This window comes from Rhincodon typus, chromosome 11 (genome assembly GCF_021869965.1).
Source record: "Rhincodon typus isolate 14 chromosome 11, sRhiTyp1.1, whole genome shotgun sequence".
NCBI lineage: Eukaryota > Metazoa > Chordata > Chondrichthyes > Orectolobiformes > Rhincodontidae > Rhincodon > Rhincodon typus.
Window position 1 is genome coordinate 34230434 of NC_063342.1, and position 18203 is coordinate 34248636.

Here is an 18203-nt window from a genome sequence, read left to right on the forward strand (position 1 = left end):
TCAGTGGTGGGAGGGTGGCATCTTTTAGAAGCTCTTTTAGCAGCAACTCACCAAGGTTCCACTGACAGCACCTTCCAACCAGTTATCTTTACAACCTAGAAAGACAAAGGCAGCACATGCATAGGGATATCACCACCCGAAATTTTCCTCTAAGCCACACCTATCTTGACTTAGAACTATATTGCCATTCCTTCATTGTCAATGGGTCAAGATGCTGGAATTCCTTTCCAATCAACGTTGGTGTTCCTATACCCAGATCTCAGAGCTTCAAAGTGGCAATTTACCACTGCCGTCTCCGGAGCAATTAGGGATTGACAGTAAATGCCAAGCACTGAGTTAGCCCATATCCCATGAATGATTTTTAAAAACTGGTATTGTCAGCTTGTAGCTTTGTCAATACAACTCACTGAAGATTGGTATCACTCTTTGCAATATCAGATATGTATTTAATACAAGTACGTGGACAAAACTTTTAAACAGAAATTCAAATTTTCATTTCCAGCCTTTGAACATTTGCTCTGGTTATCTACAAGTATGTATTTACGCACGCCACGTCTCGACAGTCCAGGGCAGGCCACACCACGCCACGTCACATCTCGACAGTCCAGGGCAGGCCACGTCTCGACAGTCCAGGGCAGGCCACGTCTCGACACGTCATGTCACGTCAGTATAGGACAGGTCACGTCACGCCTCGTCAGTCCAGTCCAGGACAGGTCACGTCATGTCAGTCAAGTCAGGCCAGTACAAACAGTTTTGATCAAAAATCACACAAAATATTAAGTAACCTCTCATGCTGGTGGCAATAAATTTCCAAATGATCTTTATAGCATTCAAGTCTTCAAAATAAGTTGAAAACTAGTCTCTACAATTGCAACATGAACTAGAAAGAATACGCTCATCTGCATATTAAGATTTCAGCATGTAATCATGCCAGGCCAAAGGTTTGGACTCAAACTGAAGAAACAGATAAGCAACAGCAGTATATGCATTAATGAGTAAAATAATCAATAGCAGATGATTAAACAAACTAAATGTAGTTGCAGCTTTCTGGGGAAGGGACAGAACTGACAGTGTGTACATTGTTATATTTGTTCACGGTTCTACACTTAAATTATACACACAGTCTGTTGTCAATCCATAAAACAAAAACGTTTCACCCTCAAACTCCTGCTCAGCCAATTGTTTCATCAGTCTTAATTCAACAAACAAAAGCTCTTGAACTGTACATTTCACATACAAGAAACCTCTTTTTTTCCATAAAGAAATATTTGGCTCCCTAATACAAAAGTTAAGACACAGCACTCAATAGCAGCCATATTATTCACTTAGTTCCAATTAAACAGGATGCATCATTTCATTGTAATTCAGCCAAAACAAAGGATTTCAAGAATCAACAAACTGCCCTCACATTGCAGAACATCTCAAGACACTTTCCAGATACATTACCAAATGAAATTTGAAACCAACCAACTTACGGAGATAAACAGGAGAATTATAAACATGACTTTCACATTAATTGGATTATGACAATAGAAAGTTGCGCACAGTCAGGCTGACTTTCTAGTTCTGACCTACCTTGCAGCAATGGCAAGAAAAGTCTCGACTGTTAGAGATAAATCTAGATGCAATGGGGTCTTGGATGTGTGTTGGTCAAGTTCTATGCATTCCACAACATGGTGCTGACCCATTTTCAAGACAGTTATATTTTAAGATTGGTCTCATTCGCCCAGTCTGCCAGAATCCTTTTTCATTTAGCAGGGTAGACAAATCCCAATTTGTTGATGGTAGGGGTGCAGCAACCAACCTTGCCCATTTGACCTGCACAAGTGGACTTACCAGAGCGTGGCCGCTGTTGCATCATAGAAGTGGTTTGGAGCCACAAGTGAGAGCTGGGTGAAGGTGAGGACCCATACAAGGTGAGCCACTCCAAACTGTGCCATGTCCTTGCTTTGAGAGATACTACTCCTCCCTTGGACCAAGGAAATATTCAGGCAGGGTAGAGGTTAGGCTTGGAAAGAGTTAGAAAAAGGATTAAAAGCAAGAAATTTGCGAGTTTAGGGCCATAAAAGCTTAGGTGTGGCCATTAATGGTGGAATGGTTAAAATGCCACAGTTGAGAAGTAGATATATCTCAGAGGGCTGTGTGGTTTGAGGAGACTGCAGAGATAGACAGGGAGCAAGTAAGTTCTGGCTCAGTTGATAGCACTCACCTCTAACTATAAAGTCCCAGATTCAAGTCCCACTTCGGAGTTTGAATGCATAAATCAAGGGTCACACTCCAGTTGAGTACTGGAACAGCACTATACTGTCAGAGATTTTGTTTTTCAGATCACACTCGCTTTTACGTGTGGATGCGAAAAATCGCACGGCACTTTACAAAAAAAACCACACCGTAATTATTCCCGTTGTCCTGGTTAATAGCGATCCCTCAAAGCAACATCACGAAAACAAATTATCTCATTTTCAGTAAACCAGGTGACAGAATATAGTTCATCTAGGATGCCAACACAAGTGAAGCAGAAGGACAAGTCCATAGATGGATTTGAAAACAAGATTAAATATTTTAAAATTCAGTATTACTGAAACAGGGGTCAAAGTAGATCAGTAAACACATGGGGGATTGTTGAATGGAATTTGGTGCAGGTCAGGACATGGGGAGCAGGTGTGCTTACAAAGCAATAGATTGAAACAGGCCAGACAGCAGTGCTTTGGAATAATCAAAGTCTACAGCTAACTAAGATGTGGAGCTGCTGGTGTTGGACTTGGGTGGACAAAGTCAGAAATCACTCGACACCAGATTATAGTCTAACAGGTTTATTTGAAAACACAAGCTTTTGGAGCTTCGCTCCTTCTTCAGGTGTTAGAGAGAGAGGTGGTATCAGACACAGAATGTATAAGTAAAAGATCAGAGTCACACCACTGATGAGGATGTATTAAACAAACCTAAGATGCTGTTAAATCTTTAATCAGTTAGAAGGCTTTAATTGATTAATATGTATATGTAAGTACCCGAATTCCTTTCAAGTCACTGTACTGAGGGAACTAAAGGTTTTATCAGTATAAAGAAGAGGTGACATTTTAGGTCAGACAATTCATGTTAGGTGTGAGACCTTGTCTAGATTCTGATTGTGTTTTGGTTTGGAATCAGAAATTAGGAATTTATAAAATGCCACATTGTGTATAAATTGTTTGCTTTTTGAACAAAACAGACTGAATCTGTAAATACAAATGCGCTGAGTGTGTGCGCGTGCATGCACACGCAAGCATCTCGCCAAGATCTTCCCCACACCTCCACATCTCTCACACACACACCCTACACCCCTATGGGGTTAATTTGTAATTGCAGATACATTCTATTTTGTTCAAAAAGCACACAATTTATAGACAGTCAGCCAATGTGACATTTTATAAATTCCTACTTTAGAAATAAAATTAGACTGACTCCAGAAAATGTCACCTCTTCTTTACACTGTTAAAACCTACAGTTCTCTCAGGACAGTGATTTGAGAGGAATTCAGGAATTTACATATACAAATTAATCACTTAAAACCTTCTAACTGATTAAAGATTTAACAGCATCTTAGGTTTGTTTAACACATCCTCATTAGTGGTGTGACCTTTGATCTTTTACTTATAAATTCTGCGTCTGATACCACCTCCGACTGAAATCTGAAGAAGGAGCAAAGCTCCAAAAGCTTGTGTTTTCAAATAAACCTGTTGGACTATAACCTGGTGTCATGTGATTTCTGACCTACAGCTAACAAAGGCATGGATGAGGGTTTCAGCAGATGCATCATCCAGACTGGATGGATTCTTCCATCAGATGTTTCACCAGAGGTAAATCAGGAGATCCCAAGTGACAACAGTTTATCCAAATGATATGGAATAGTCAGAGATAGTCAGCGTGGTTTTGTTAAGGGAAGGTCACATGCCTTGCAAATTTGATTGAATTTCTTGAGGAAATGACAAGGAGGATCATAAAGGGTAGTGCAGTGGATGCAGTGCAGCAGGTGTAATTATGTGGCAATTACACAATAAAGCATTTGACAATTGAGAACAGCAAATAGAAGAGAGCCAAAAACCAATCCTTGGAAGGCATTTCTAGAGGTTATGGTGTACAAGCAAGAAGAGAAGCCATTAAAACGTGATTCTCTAGGTGATAATTAGTTAAATATGGAATCCGAGGAATACAATCCTACTCAGTTGGATGTCATTTCAAGAGGTTAATGTTACGTTTAGACAGGATGGCACAATCAACTTTCAAAAGCTGTGCAACTGGCTGAGAAGGAGTAATTAAGTACGAATTACGCAGAACGCTACTTGTGAATTTAAGGAGAGCTATTTCAGTACTGTGGCTGGGATGGAAGCTCAATTGCAGAGACTCAGGACTTCTGAGGAAGATGGACACGATTTTGGACAGCGAAAGTATGCAGAAGAGATCGGAGGGGAAAAGGAAGGTTGGAGATGCACCCTTTGACAGTGCACATGTTGGAAAAATTCAAATGATACCCTGATGTATGACAGCTAAGTTCCACTGTACTTCTATCACTGACCTTAATATTAGTTATATTCTCAAAACAGCCTGCATGAAAGCTTTCCCCATCAGTTTTCTGGTTTTCCTCTTCAATGCAGCAACACATCCAGAGACATTTGCTGCATTCACATTAACTGCCATTTTAAATCTTGCACTCAAGAGTGCAGCCTTCTCACTTGGTCAACAAATTGCAGCAAAATTCAAATTGAAATAGCATCCTCTTCAAGTGTTCATACATGCAGTTTTAAGTGTGCACCATTGGATAGTAACCAGGAACAGAACTATGACTTATTTTTACCATTAGTTAGCCTAGAAACATCGTACTCCTGTATAATAACAAAGCATTTTTACTTGAAGTCTAAGCTAGATCAACACTGGCATTTTCCATCTTTCACCAAATTTGTCTATCTGTTTAAAAAGAACTGCAACAGGAACCACAGACAACATTGCTGCACTAGCAATTTGACCCGAAGTTCTAGGAGGTTTAATTTCACAACCAATGGACAATTATTTATTTTTCACACAACAACCCAGGAAAACAAAAATTGCTACTGAATGCATTTGTTGAGATAACTTCACAAAGCCCATGCAGTTGGAAGCTAATGCAAATATGGATCAGTTTAAATTCTTCAGAATTAATTAAAAATGTGCCATTTCAAGATTATAACTTCAATGATATAATTCAATTCAATACAATTAAACAATTCAGTAATAAACATAGGTTAGCAGTCCCTGTAATCCTTGAACCTATTCTTTAAGGATCTGTAAATCATTCCTACATAAACTGTTGTAACATGAGAATACAGGTCAACACAAAATCAGTTATCAAAAGGCATGACCTAGTTTGGTGCATTTATAGCAGATTCAAATAAGGATGTGAAATTTGGGACATTTAAAAAAACCCATAAATCTCTTCTTTCATAACCTGCTTCACTTAAGATTTCTTAAATCCTCCAGTTGGGCCATTTGAACCTTAGTCTGCAATAAAAGAGCTTTCAAAAAAAAGGAGTGAAATAGTTTGTGTGCTTTTAAAAACATTAGCAACTGAAAACTGTATATAAAAAGATATCTTACATGGTTTCAAAAAATATCCTTAAGTTAGTTAGCAAATGCAGATCAGAATTAATACATGGAACCAGATTTAAAAAAAAAACTGCTGTACTACCTTTTCACAAAGCAACTCCCTGGCCTACATCAGTGAGAGTCTGTACACATCAATTGAAAACTGTTGCATGTCAACCTTTGTTATCACACATTTAAAAAAAGGTTAGTTCTTTTTCCCTATACATATACAGGCACTTCAGAATGACAATAACATTCTTCACTGCACATAATGCTCCCAGTCATTGTTAGCATCCTTTTCCATTTTGGAAACCAGCTTAACCAAACAATTTTGTATGTAAATTAAAGCTAGTATGATTCCAATTTCAGAAGAACATCCAGCACTGAATTTGCGTCAAATTATAGGTAGCTTTATGCTGTAGGGAATTGCCTGTTAGGTGTGACTGAGCAAATGGTGAAACATTTTCATGATGTCACATTATTCCACCATATTTTTTCTGAAAAAAAAAGCAATGCTAGCTTTACAGATATAGGAAAATAAAACTGTTCTGCCTCATGCAAGACTAGGGAATAAATTTTCACACCCCCTGTTGTTAAATGGTTTCACTACAGTATGTGTATCAATGGACAAGGGTGCTAAAATTCTCTTTGTGTGACCAATCATACTACAACTATAATTTAGGTATGCGGTGGTGGAAGAGCCAGATGGATTGTTTACTTTAAAATAGATATAATGCACAATAGGTCAATGGTATATAGCAGCATAATAAACAGATACCATAACAGGAGATTTGTTAAAATCAGCACGAAGAGGAGAACAATATCAAAAAAAGTACTCGCCCAAAGGGAGTTCTTTGTACAGCAGAAAAGGGATTCTAGACCACTGCTCTAAAACGAACTTCTACAGCGCTTTGATACGAGTCCTGTGCCAGCATTTCAAATGCTTGTTAAGTGTTGACAGAATATTTGTACAGCTCAATAGAAAATGTAAATTGCCATTTCTGAAGGTCAATTTTTGGGAGAAATATTTGTTTTAGGGAACATAAATAGTTAAGGATAAGTCAGAACATTGATTTGCAAGTCAATCAAATATCATCTACTGCGAGCCATAATTTTCCACAAAATTTAGCATAGCCTGGCCTAGCCTTTATTGGTTTCATAGTTTTTTTTTGAAACAAGCTACACTTGGTTAGATGCAATGCTGCTATTGCAAGTCATACTATGTTTTTTTGTTTTAAACATGTAATCATAGGACTCGAGGTACAGTGGTAGTGTCGCTAAGCGAGGCCAGGAGGCCCATGTCCTACCTACTTCTGATGTGTAATAAACATCCCCAAGCAGGTCGATAAGAAAATTTCTTTTTTAAAATACAATCATGTGATGTGGGCATCATTCGTAACGTAGAAATTATGACCAGTAGTAGGCCATTCAGCCCTGCTCCACTATTCAATTTGATCATGGGCTGATCTCCAACTGAATACCTTGTTCCCACTTTCTCCCCATACTCTTTGATCCCTTCAGCCTCAAGATCTATATCTAACTCCTTGAAATCATTTAATGCTTTGGCCTCACTGTCTGTGGCCGAGAATTCCACAGGCTCACCACTCTCTGGGTGAATAAATTTCTCATCCACTGAAGTCAGCTTTAATATACATTCATTATTATCTTTGAAAAGGTGGTGATAAGCAACCTTTTTGAACCCACAGTGCCTTTAAACATGATGCGCTACTGCCAGTTAGTCTAAGAAGTAAGGATTAATCCTATATTAGCCTTCTATGAAAATGCATCCATTAAAGTTAAACAGTGCTCATTAGCATTTTTCAGCACTATATTAAAATGGTGCAGTCAAACTCGGAGTTTAATAAATTCCATAACCTTACGTCCACTACAATTTATTCCCATTGAAAATTACTAATATTTCATTAATATATTTCTAGCTGCTGACTGGCTTCAGTCAAGCTTCTGAGGGTAGCATGTCATATCATCCTAAATCTTTGCATGATTAATATAATCTGCTGTATCAATTTAATCAACTTCCAAGTGTGTATCTCTGACTCTATACAATGTATATCTGTTGTACTAATTTAATATGTAATGCGGTCATTGTAAATACAGTAGCAAATTCCACACACGTTACTGTACACCTTATAAAATTGACATAATGGCTGAAGACTCATCACAGAATCATAAAATCCTTACAGTGTGGAACCAGGTCACAAAAAGGATTAAAGATGATATGCTGTTATCTCTTGACTTTAAGCAATTGGTAACTTAGTAAAAAAGCAAGAGCATAAATTTCCATAGTACCACAACATGAATTGTGTAGTCTGGATAATGCAGAGCAAATCCAACCACAGAATTCAAGTGTTCCATTATCAAAGTCTGTAGTTAAGACACCCTTTTTTGGGATGGCCATGAGGGGGTGGGGGGGGTTGGTTAGCCACGAATCTGATGCATACAGAAACATGCATGCATCAATGATCTATTCAAGCTGATGAAAAATCTTCACCAACCTGAAGGATTTCAGCTAAATTATGAGTATATATTCATATGCAATTAAAGACTTGGGTGACAAAGGGAGCCCAAATTTTAAGAAAATCCAAGGGTAACGTTGTTCCTAATTTATAACGTTCGTAAGGGGTAGACAGGAAAGTAGAACTGCGGATAGCAGAACAGCCGTTGTCTTATCAAATGGCAAAGCAGGTCCAAAGGATCAAAAAGCCTAATCCTTATTTGTATGTTTGTAAAATAGAGTGCTGCTCAAGTCTTAACAATTAAAAAACATGGCCTTTTCCTTTTAAAAATGTAATCATAGAGCTCTTGTGGCGCAGTGGTAGTGTCCCTAACTCGGTTTCTGTGGCTTCCAGGCTTCCAATCGCTGGTAAGGTTTAGTTCTTCATAGAGCCAAATAGGAAGGATTCTAGTACCCTTTCATTTGTAAATCATGTTGGACAGTTGATTAACACTGCCACGCAAACTTGGGTATTAGAGGGTTTGCTTGGTTCTCAATTTCTACAGCAAGAACATCTCATCTTGGACTCATCTCAGCCCCAAAAGGAACAAAAATAGGCTTAGTAGCAAGATTGTAAAATAGATTAATTTACTTAAACTTGCATTTAAACATTTGTCAAAATGGAATTACTGTACATAACGAATGAAATATATATAACTTTTGATTTCAAATGGCATAATTAAATACAAGAATATAAGTGACTTGCTAAAAATTTGAAAGAGGGCGAGATGCAGAACATGCAAATTCTAGTATCCCTGGTACAGAAGTATGATCCTTCTTTTTACATTGCAAGCAGCGAACAGTAATTTGTCGTCAATAGTTAAACGATTCCCATTTCTACCATAAAGGTTTCACCAAGCAAATTCTTTGTAACTTGTTCCTAACCCAAAAACAAAACAGGACTTCAAACTTAACATTAACATAGTTGTTTGGCAGTGTTGAACATGAATATTGCTGGAAAAAGACATTTAGTTGAAGCTTTGCCTGGCATTCACCAAGACAATTCACAAGTATTACTAAGTGAAGAGAAAACAACTTTTATACTGTATGACAGGAGAATGCTGATTCGTAGGCTAGCAAACTCCAATTGGTCAAGGCATCGCTATGGGGAATGCACCAGTTAATGAGGAGTGACAGTTAAGTGCTGCGCTTTGTTTAAATTTTGAACCAGGCAAATTGACTCCAATTGGTACAAAACATACACACACTGCACCTGTTACAAGCAAGCAAAATAGGCGAGACCATTCTGTGGTTCATTTCTTACGGAATTGAAACTTGACTAATCAGAAAATGGCAAACCTTTGAAACATTGTGTCTTTTTCAGTAATTATTGGAGACAAATTAGTGCAACTTGCAGTTTTAATACTTCTTAATGAGAATCCACTCTTACCTTCAATGTGTGTTAGAGGCTTGGCCAAACTCAATTATTCCATTACTTCTAATATACATTACTAGGCACAATATACACAGTAAAAACGCAGAATGATTTGTAGCAGGTCAAGATTAACAGCACACCAGCAGCAGGCTGAAGTATAACCATCTTCTAACTAGTTAGTAAAGATCCACTGTTACGACATTGTCTCACATGTATCAGGTTAGATTTTCCTGTGTCACAACTGTCCATAGACTCCAAATAAAAACAATTTTCAAGATATTCACATACCAGAACCAAAATCACCAATTGCTGTTTTATACATCTCTAAATCAAATCCTGAGACACATGTTTGGGCATCATTCACAAAGCTATAGGTTTGATTCATCCATAATATTGAATATCTTCTTCTTCCTATGCTTCCTATGTGAAAGGGAAAGTATAAATCTACATTTCAATAGTTAAATCTCCCTCTTCTTACTGTTTTACACATCACATCTCTTCTACCAAATGTCCAAGCATGTGCAAAAAGAAGGCTTCCTCTGAAATTAAGTCCATGTTACACTACGATATCCTCTGGTAGTTTCAAACAGGTTTTTATTAAACTCTAGCAGTTAACTGCTTATTTCACTTATGAATAATCAAAAGCTGCCTCAACTTTTACAACATAAACAACTAAGGAATCTCATATTCCCAAGTGATAAAAAGATGACGCATCTATTGCAAAGTGTACAAATACAGTTACAAGGTAGTTACAGAATCAATTACTTTAACCAGTGAATTTATGACTTTTAAAAGATACCAATTACGAACCATCTCTGTATTTACACAGTTTATAAATACATAGAAAACAGGAGCAAGCTGAGGTCATCTGGCCCTTCGCGCCTACTGCACCATTCAATGTGATCATGGCTGATCATCCAACTCAATAAAATGATCCTGCTTTCTCTCCATACCCTTTGATTCTGTTAGTCCTAAAAATCCTTCTGGAAAACATTCAATTTTTTGGTTTCAATTGTTTTGTAGCGTTGTGATGAATTTTCTCATCTACTTATCATTCTATGTTTATTAAAAATTTCATAAAAATTTAGCTGGTCGGTTTATAAAACAAAATCCAAAAAAAAAAGGGTTTTGGGCTATCACTTTAAATAGCAATGATATAAGAAATCAAATATAGAAAGGCCAGAAAGGCCAAAAAGATACATGTTGAAATGGCAAACAAATTTAGATCAATATCTTGCATGGATTGCAAATGGAGATATTTGGTGAAGTAACCATCTGTACTGAGGATACCACACAACAAGCCACAAATGCAATGCACAAATGCATATTACAAGAGTAAATATAAATCACTGTTTCATGTCAAAATGTTTTTGAAGCTCCAAACAATTAACCAGTTTGTAGTACTCCATTTATTGGGAATAAGAGGCAATCACTGCCAAATGTAGTGAATTTTAAAAAAAAAAGCTCCAGTAACTCTTGAAAATTAAAAAAGTGTTTCATCAGTTTGTACTCCCTGCTCTCTTCAATTTATTGAGCTAAATGCAGGATTTCCCATTAAATTGTTATTGAGATAACAGTGATCACTTGTCCCTCTTCTAATACATATAAGTATCCAACACAGACAGTTCAGAGTTGCAGAAAGTTGTCCGTGGGACTTGCCACTAAATAATGAGATATAAATGCATGCTCAATTCTTCACATGGAAAAAGTTATTTATGCAACTTAGTTTTTGTTCCAAATACCAATTGTGCCTGGCTGATCCAATATCCCTCAGGGGTTTGTAACCAAACAAACAGGTCATCAGTTCCATGCACTCTTAGAATGAATACAAGCAGAAATAAAACATCCTGGTTTGTATTATCTCAAGTATAGATGATTGAAGGATAGCCTGATAGAGAGGTTTACATTTTTAGATGATGTAAATACAGAGACAAATTATATTTTCTGGCGAGGGTATTACGAATGCGGATAACTGATTAGGAAACTAAATTTAGGATTATGAAATTAAATGTAGGCCATTCAGATCGATATCAGGAAGCACCTCTACATGGAAAGGTTAATTGAATTCTCAAACTTCCTTTCACCAATAAGGGTGTAGAATTTTGGGACAATTTACAATCAAAGTGCAGATTATGCTAACATAACTGAATGGTGGAACAGGCTCATGGGACAGATATCCCTACGATTTAAAACATCACTCTTTTCACACAGATCTTGAATTTGCTAAGGTTAATTCTAATAATGTAACAATAGAAAGAACACTCATCACACTGTTAGTAAATATCAAGTAAAAAAATGACATACAAAATGAAATTATTCAAGTCCCATTTACTACTGTAAATACTGCAATTTGGTGGTGATACTCCTCACCACCACTTTACATGAGCAGGTAGAAGCTAAAAACTGCTTATTTCAAATCATATGAACATGGTGAATCATAAAAAAAAACTAAAAACGTAAAGAAAAATAGGATTTACTGGTCCTCAAATTCAGCAATTTTATTTTCGCTTTGAGCAATACTTCACAATTGTACAAAATCCAATCAAATACAGTGGCTACAAGTGTTCCACATATATCCCCATCATCAATGATGGAACAGCTCAAAGCATCAGTGCAAAAGATAAGGTTGAAGTATTCGCATCTATCTTCAGCCAGAAGTGCCGAATGGATGATCCATCTCGGCCTCCACTGGTGGACCAGTCTTCAGCCAATTTGATTCACTCCACGTGATATCAAGAAATGGTTGGAGACACTGGATGCTATGGGCCCTGACAACATTCCAGCAATAATATGGAAGACTTATGCTCCAGAACTTGCTGCTCACCTAGCCAAGCTGTTCCAGTACAGTTACAACACTATCTACCAACAATGTGGAAAACTGTTCAGGTGTGTCCTGCACATAAAAATGCAGGACAAATCCAACCTGGCCAATTACTGCCCCATCAGTGTACTCTCAATCATCAGTAAAGTGTTGGAAGGTGTCATCAGTGCTATCAAGCAGCACCTGCTCAGTGATGCCCAGTTTGGGTTCCACCAGGGCCACTCAGCTCCTGATCTCATTACAGCTTTGGTTCAAATATGGACAAAAGAACTGGATTCCAGAGGTGAGGTGAAAGTGATTGCCCTGGACATCAAGGCTGCATTTGACCAAGTGTAGCATCAAGGAGCCCTAGCAAAACTGGAATCAATGGGTATCGGGGGCAAACTCTCAGCTGGTTGGAGTCATACCTGGCTCGTAGGAAAATGGTCATGGTTGCTGGAGGTCAGTCATCTCAGCTCTAGGATGCCTCTGCAGGAGTTCATCAGGATGATGCCCTAGGCCCATTTTCAGCTGCTTCAATGACATTCCCTCCATCATAAGATCAGAAGTGGGGATGTTTGTCAATGATTGCAACTCCTCAAATATTGAACCAGTCCACGTTCAAATGCAACAGGATCTGAATGATACCCAGGCTTGAGCTGACAAGTGGCGAGTAACACTCACGCCACACAAATGCCAGGCTATGACCATCAAACCACAACCCCTTAGCATTCAAAGGTGTTAACATCACTGAATCCCCCACTATCAACATCCTAGGCGCTCACCATTGACCAGAAATTCAACTGGACTCACCATATGTAGACACAGTGGCTACAAGAGCAGGTCAGAGGCTAGGAATACAACAGCAAGTAACTCACCTCCTGACTCCCCAGAGCCTGTCCACCATCTACAAGGTACAAGTCAGAAGTTTGATAAAATACTCCCCACTTGTCTGGATGGTATAGCTCCGACAACACAAGAAGCTTGACATGAGACAGGACAAAGAAGTAATCCACCACCGATGTTCAGTAGCAGCAGTGTGTGTACTATCTTCAAGATGCAATGCCGAAATTCACCAAAGATCCTCAGACAGCACCTTTCAAACCCACGACCACTTCCATTCAGAAGGACAAGGGCAACAGATAATGCAATACCACCAACTTCAAGTTCCCCTCCAAGCCACTCATCATCCTGACTTGGAAATAATTCACCATTCCTTCACTGTCGCTGGATCAAAATTCTGGAAATACCCCCAGGGGCATTGTGGGTCAACTCACAGCAGGCGGACCACAGTGGTTCAAGAAGAAATCTCACCACCACCTTCTCAAGGGCAACTGGGGACGAGTAATAAATGCTGGTCAGACAGCAATATCCTCAACCCACAAATTAATAAACAAAAAATCTCCAACAACACTCAAGGACCTTGACACCATCTCGGACAAAACACTCGATTGGTACCAGATCTATAAACATCAACTCCCTCTATCACCACCACTCAGTAGTAGCAGTACTATCTACAAGATGCATTACAAAAATTCAAAGATCCTTAGATAGCACCTCCCAAACCCACAATCACTACAATCTCGAAGGACAAAGAAAGTAGATACATAGGAATACTATCTGCAAATTTCCCAACAAGACACACACCATCCAGACTTAGAAACATATTGCCATTCTTTCAGTGTTGTTGGATCAAAATCTTGGAGTTCCCTCCCTAACGATACTGTCGGTCTATCTAAAGGACATGAACTGCAGCGGTTCACGAAGACAGCTCACCACCATCTTCTCAAAGGCAAGTAAGGATTATTAGTACATGCTGGCCCAACCGGCGTTGCTCAGGTCCCATGATTGCATTTTTAAAAATGCAAGGAGGTTATGCTAAGCTTGTACAGAACACTGGCGTAGCCTCAACTAGAGTATTGTGTTCAGTCTGGATGTGAAATTTTTAATGAAAAGTCTGAAGGTATTAGAAAGACTATAAAAGACTCACAAAAATGGTTCTATGATCAGGAACTTCAGTTACATAAGTAGACGGGAGAGCTTGGGATGGATTTTTTTGGCAAAGAGAAGCCTGAGAGGGGATTTGATAACGATGTTCAAAATTATGAGGGGCCTGGACACAGTAGGTAGGGAAAAAGGCAAAAGGATTGAAAACAAGGCAGCACAGATTTAAGGTAACCAGCAAAACAAAGCAATTGCGCTAGTACTGGTAAACAAAGTGACAACCAATCGTAATTCTAGATCAATGATCAGGGAGTTGAAATAAAACTTAATAGCACCCATGAAACTATGTACAGATCAATCCATGTCCAAGAAAAAAAAAGTTTGAATGGACCCGAATACCCCATAATTATAAAGTACAAAAATACTGAACTCTAATATTGGGAAAGGCAACTTTTCAGGATCCAGCTTACAAATACTGTTTTGAGGTATATGGCTACAAACCCACAAGATGTAATATGAAGCATATTGCTTCAGGCCTTCCATTTCTTTACACAAACACAATTATTTGCATTTGTAATGCCGAGTCAAATAAATGACATTATACATTTTAAAATAAATGTTTATCACAATATACAACAGTTAACAGTTCTTTCATAGAATTATAAAAATTACAAAGAGACAATTAGGCATGTATCAGCTCCAGTATTAGTTCTTCAACCTACTCTAAGCTTTTATATACATGCACTCAACAATGTAATCAAGGTGTCTTTATTGCATTATGTCCACTTCAAAGTTTACTTGTGATAACATATTCTAATAACGACCTAGGTGGTCAAGACATTTTCAACAATTATGCTTTTACCTTTAATTCTCAGTCTATTTCTTTCTAGATACCCAATTCAATAACTGGTGGCTAAATCTTGCCTGTACCAATTTCTAAATACTTTACAGTTTTGAAAAGTGAATTAAATTCATTTATTTTTCATCACTGCAGTGAGAAAGAGCCAACTTTCGAAGCATTTCTTTATAACACTACATTCCAAGCATCATTCTGGCAACTCTTCATAACATCCTCTACCGTCCCAACCATTCCAATTTGGCAGGAAAATACTTTATTCCAAATCATTTATTTCAAGCTATATAGTGACTTTTTGTAATTAACATCAGTTGTTTGCATATGATCTATGAATCAACTTTTCGAGATCTCAGTGACTGGGGTAGGGAGGGGGGCAAAAACAAAGTGGGAATTGCATCCACTGTTGTATAATATTAACACCCCTTTGTTATATTTCAGTGCCAAGCTGATGCAGTTTCGAAAATAATATTATCTTCAACTCACTTTATGGCAGTAACACATCTACTTCAGGTATCATTCTCGGAGTTGAAATTGCAGCTGTGTCCCTGGTAACTCTTGTGAAACATGGTAATGAATCGTTAGAATTTCGTTAAATAAAGCAGATTTTTATACAATTTAATTGGTAATAAGCATCTTGTAAAAGGTAAAATTAAAAATAAATTGCAAGAACAATATGCCACTAAAAGAATAAAAAAAAAGTTGGATCCTGAATGCAAAGTTTTGTATTAATGAATGTCAAAGCTCTGGAAGGAAGCACTGAAAGTTTTCAAAAATATTCTTTGATCCTGTGAACACATTGACACCATGCAGTACAGAACTGCTCTCTCTGGACACTTACACATCAATGTTCCGGGAATGAGACCGTTTCACAACGATCGACTCAGGACCAGAAGAGCACTCAATCAAAACGAAAACATTAGCCTCCTAAAGGGGGAAAAATTACATTAATTTTAATATCCGCCCCCCTCCCAAAAATTGTTTAAATTCAACCACAGACCGAACAGCTGGACGACGTGGCGGTACCTAAGCTGCACTGCAACCAAATTCAATAGCGGAAATCCCGCTCACTATACCCACGTTGATTGGTGAAAACAGTGACTGAAAGCGCTGTCCACACTTTTACTGGTCAGGTATGCGATGATCGGCGTGCGCTTCCGGTAGTTAAGTTTGTCTTTCATCTCAGCGGAATCCGAGTGAGCGGAAACTGTGCCGAAGCCTCAAGTGGGCGGAGATTCTGGTTGATTTGGCAGGCGTATCTTCCCCTCAGAAGTGTGTCTTGTTTTGGGGGCGGGGTTTCGGTCTCGCGGAAACCGTTACGCCACGAGCTGCTTTGATTGGGGATTGCGCGCGCGAGATACTGGACACCAATCCGGTTTACGAGACAACAAGGTGCAGGGCTGGATGAACACAGCAGGCCAAGCAGCATCATAGGGGCAGAAAGGCTGACGTTTCGGGCCTAGACCCTTCATCAGAAAAGGGGGAGGGGAAGGGGGTTCTTAAATAAATAGGGAGAGAGTGGGAGGTGGATAGAGGAGAGGATAGGTGGAGAGGAAACAGACAGGTCAAAAAGGCGGGGATGCAGCCAGTAAAGGTGAGTGTAGGTGGGGAGGAGGGGAGGAAGGGAGGAGATAGGTCAGTCCAGGGAGGACGGACAGGTCAAGGGGGCGGGATGAGGTTGGTAGGTAGGAGATGGAGGTGCGGCTTCAGCCAGTACTCACCAATCCGGCTTAAACTGCTTATTAACAACGGAGGAGAAAACAACAAGCAAGCAAACAGCTGAAGTGCTAGAAACTCTCTTCAGGACTGGCATTATTGTGCAGATTGAGGTTATTCAGCCCGCAGTATCCATTCTGGCTCTCTGCAGCAGGGACTCAGGTACGTCTCCGAACCACCAAGTAATTATACATTTTTAAGCAGGCTCTTGTAGCGCAGTGCTAACCTTTGATCTAGCAGGCCAAAGTTCAAGTACCACCTGTTCCAGAGGTGTGTAATAACATCGCTGAGCAGCTTGATTAGAAAATAGGTTATATGTTTCTCTTTTGAAAAACCACAATTAGATGTGCCTCCTCCACATGTCCAGGTAGAGCCTTCTGGATTTAAAGCACTTGCTGAGTAGAAGTTTTTCCTCGTCTCTGAAGTTTTGCATCCTCTAGTTCTCAACCTTTCTGCTGTTCTCCCACCTTATTCTGCCCAGACTCCTCAGATATCACTGTACTGCGTTATTTTTTAGCTGCTACTGTTCACCAGTCTATGTCTTCTTGAACTCTTATTATTTCGAAATACTTGCAAGCTTTGTGCCAAAGTTTGAACTGTGTTCTAGATACACAAACCTAGTCATCAATATAAACTCAAGAAAAGCAGTGGATGTGATGCTAACCATGAGGAACACCATTATGCATACCAAAAATCAATTGTTTGCCATTACTGTCTCTCTTTTCCAGAATTCAGTCAATTATGTATCCATGCTGATAGTCCCTTTTATTCTGTGGTCTTTAACTTAGCTGACAAGTTAGTTTTGTGGAGGTAGCAAGAACTGCAGATGCTGGAGTCAGAGATAACAGTGTGGAGCTGGGGGAACACAACAGGCCAGGCAGCATCAGAGGAGCAGGAAAGTTGATGTTTCGGGTCGGGACCCTTCTGCAGAATTTTGTGGCATTCTTTTAGAAAGTTTATGCCATATCAGCTGGAATACACTTATTAGCCCTCTTTGCTACCTGATCAAAACAAAACAAATCAAGTTCACAACATTCCCTTATCAAACTGGTGCTGGCTTTCCTTAATTTATCCCTATTTGTCCAATACACCTCTCTTTCCCCCCTCCCCCACCCCCCACTGTTGATGTTAAACTAACACTCCTGTACCTATTGAACTTGTCTTTGATGCTTCCTTTTGAGAAAGGAATAGCTAGTACCTTATCCTGTACTTTTTGAGCTGAATATCTGTTATTACCGCAACATCATATACCCATATGGTTATCTGTGCTTGCAGCTTGACAACTTAATATTTTCACCAGAGATAGTAGGAACTGCAGATGCTGGAGAATCTGAGATAACAAGGTGTAGAGCTGGATGAATACAGCAGGCCAAGCAGCATCATAGGAGCAGGAAGGCTGACGTTTCAG

The 18203-nt window shown here is 38.9% G+C and overlaps 1 protein-coding gene across 9 annotated transcripts in view; it reads right to left on the reverse strand.

Annotated features, from left to right (window-relative positions):
• The window catches only part of tmem39a (transmembrane protein 39A), a 59585-nt gene extending 42545 nt beyond the window's left edge, over positions 1–17040 (reverse strand). The window contains exons 1-3 of one of the 9 annotated variants that reach the window (XM_048602855.1): positions 16106–16301; positions 15921–16006; positions 15566–15636 (exon numbers count right to left, since the gene is read on the reverse strand). The gene's annotated coding sequence lies outside the window, so the exon portion shown is untranslated. Of the gene's footprint in view, positions 1–15565; positions 15637–15920; positions 16302–16800; positions 16820–17021 lie in introns of those variants that run through there. The other 8 variants (XM_048602853.1, XM_048602852.1, XM_048602854.1 and 5 more) reach the window with 8 other exon arrangements.
• Between the last annotated feature and the right edge of the window lie 1163 nt (positions 17041–18203).